General features: G+C 36.0%; 1 pseudogene; it reads right to left on the bottom strand.

The window, feature by feature from the left end:
* Window positions 1-2,036: 2,036 nt before the first annotated feature.
* LOC122570128 lies at window positions 2,037-2,491 on the bottom strand (annotated as a pseudogene).
* Window positions 2,492-3,068: the final 577 nt, after the last annotated feature.

Genomic DNA, 3,068 nt, shown 5'->3' with positions numbered 1-3,068 from the left:
GTCCTTGATTTTTATTACGAAGGTTCTGCTGTTTAAGTAGGATTTTATTAATTGGTATATTTGCTCCGGGAATTGTTTTCTGATTGTTTGTAGCAGACTTTCATGGTTTATTTTGTCAAATGCTTTCTCGATGTCCATAAAGAGGGCTGTACAGTATTGTTTGTTTTCTAATGCTAGTACTATTTCATTGATGAGCCTGAACTGTTAGATAGTGTCGTAAAGAAAGTATTTTCGATGGGGGAGTTAGATTTACAGAAAATGCAACGCAAAAGATTAAATTAACAAACAACAAGTCTACTCATAAAACAAAACAAAAGATTAACGAACAATAAGTTAGACGGAATGAAATAATTTCTGTGTTTAGTGTTTATTACACGTACGTACGCATCACGCACGCTTTTTCAATAAGAAGCGAAACTTAATCTCAAAAGCCGGCGAGTCGAAGGAAGCGCCGCGCGTCGGCCAGAAAGGTCTGTAATCGATCACCAATCGAAGGGCCGAACAAACTTCTATGTTGGAAGACACGGCCGCCGATCGCGATAAGAAGGAAGAGCGGCCATCGTGAAGACAGAACGTGTCTGACCGTCTTGGCACGAGGTGCGAAGCAATTCGCGACAGCAATTTTCTTTTAGTCTTTTCGGCTACGTTCTTTTGTAATTAAAGTAGATTTTTGTTTTTACCCTCAGCGAGGATCGAATATTGCATTATTTTGCGGAGTGATTATTCCCGGACAGGACGCGAACGCGGAACCACGTGTGTGATGGAGTAAATTTGGCTTTCTTGGCTTCTTCTTGGGGCTTTGCTGGGTGTAAGTAAATTATGTAAATTCTGTTTGTAATTTCTTGTGAATCTGTTAAGTTAATTAAACATGTCAGTGTGTACATTTCGCGGAACTCTTTTTAATTTTCGATTAAAGACAATAGTTTGCATTTCACTTCGATTCCTTGGTAATTTACGAACTTTATATTACGACATTTACTTTCTTCTATTTTAGTTTTTTTTTTTGTTATGTTATTCAATCTGAGCTCGAAAGTAAATTTTCTTCCACTCTCACTCAAGTTTGATCTGGTTGGCTAGTCGGATCAATGAAAAAAGTTGGAAGAGTGAGAAATCCGGATGTCTGCAAATTTTTTTGAAAATTTGTTTGCAACGTTTTGATTTGCTAATCATATTTCACCACTTAAATAAGGCACTCCGTGTCGCGATGGACGTGGATAATGTCCATCGTGAAAGTCAACCAACTTTCGCTCGCCAAGAATACTCCGTCGCTGAATTTCTTGTGCGATTGGATTGCCTTCTTTTCTAAAATTGGCCCACCAAGAGCTGTTCCTCTTCGTGGTTCCTAGACGAGCCATATCCACAACGCATTAATTATTTTTTTTACGCTAAAGTCATAGAGCTCTAAATTTCTCCGGTTTCTCCGCCGGTCATTTAATGTACTCTTCCTGATATACAAATCATTACATATCAGATTTGCATGTTCACCATTATCCAAATATTTCTCTGCTTTTAATTTTATTGCAAATAACTAACATATTTCGCTTACGCTTACTACACGACATTTAGTGTATTTATCATTTCACACTAAGACAATAAATATGTAAGCAGACAGAATTGCAGAAATAACGTTTAGAATTCTTTTGAGATCACATTGCGGCCGAATGCTTGATAGGACTGATTGACTGAGAAATGATGAGGTTGCTATGCAACGATTGCCGATTCTTTTGTCGAAATTCGCACCGTAGTAGGGTCGCTCTGCAGGGTCGGTCAGACATCGAGCTATTTCACGATCTAGCTGGACGTTCGAAGATGTGCAAGTCGCACCGCTCTTTTGATGTGAAGGTACAACTAATTTTATGTAGCCAGATGTTTGATAAATAATTACTACAAATTGATCACTGAAGAAAAAAGATTTATTATCTTAAAGTGAATAATAAATAATATTTCAATAACATCTTTATTAGAATTTCTAAATAAACACATATTTTACATTATTAACGTCTTGATAAAATTTGCAAAAATTTATACATTATTATACATAATGCAAAATATATTTTCATTTCACCACAGTCTATAGGAAACCAAGTTTCCATCTATTTTAGTCTTTTATTTTTATTGTTCATTGTTTGGTTTGCGTATCGATTCGTCTCCGTGACAATATTTTCCCAATATATATTAAATATTATATTAAAAATGTCTAATTCTTTTCTGTTTTCACCTAACTGACTTAAAGTTGCCACTTTTATGCCAGGAATCTCCGTATAGTTCCAGATTTTTGGTTCATTAGTTTCTTTTTTCTAAATCCATAGCTCTGATTGCTGATGATTATTGTGATCTTCATCTTTGGTAGCCAGTCGCTTAAAACGTTTTAGTAAAGAAATTAAAATATCGCTATTGTCACTTTATTGAAAATATCTGTCAAATCACTGTTTGCCATGTTAGCAGAACTTTCACTGTCTTCAACAACGCTTAACATTATTTTTGAAGACATTTTTAAAGGGTATCTTTCTAATATTTTTAAGAAAATATATCTGCCCGTCGGAATGCGGCCAAGAAAAAAAGTGTTGTTTATGATTGGTCCGAAGGACGTACAAGGTTTCATGCTAGTGTTCATTATGTTTGGCCCAAAGGACGTATAATGTTTCTCGCACGTGTTGTCTATGTTTGACCCGAAGGACGTACCATGTTTCTGGCACGTGTTGTTTATAATTGACCGAAGAACGTACTACGTTTCATGCTCGTGTTCTTTATGTTTGGCCCGAAGGACGTACCACGAGTCTAACTCAAGGTTGTAGGTTAAGGAGTTAATATCACTAGTGTACATGGAGCAGTGATGTATAATTCAGTTTTTCCCCGGCCGTGCTCAACGTTAAGGAGACGTTGATGTGCGTGTTTAATTTTGGATAAGAAATGTGTGGATTTTCACGTTGATTGCATATCTCTTTCTTCGTTTTCATTTGATGTGGCTAACAAGTGTCTGATTATTTCCTCCTGAGATTGTAAAATTGACTTCGTTTTATTTGGGTTATATTCTCAGCAGCATATTATCTATTTATATCATTATTATC

This window comes from Bombus pyrosoma, linkage group LG8 (genome assembly GCF_014825855.1).
Source record: "Bombus pyrosoma isolate SC7728 linkage group LG8, ASM1482585v1, whole genome shotgun sequence".
NCBI classification, from domain to species: domain Eukaryota; kingdom Metazoa; phylum Arthropoda; class Insecta; order Hymenoptera; family Apidae; genus Bombus; species Bombus pyrosoma.
Note: the sequence above shows the minus strand (reverse complement) of the source record. Positions and strands in the feature narration are given on the sequence as shown.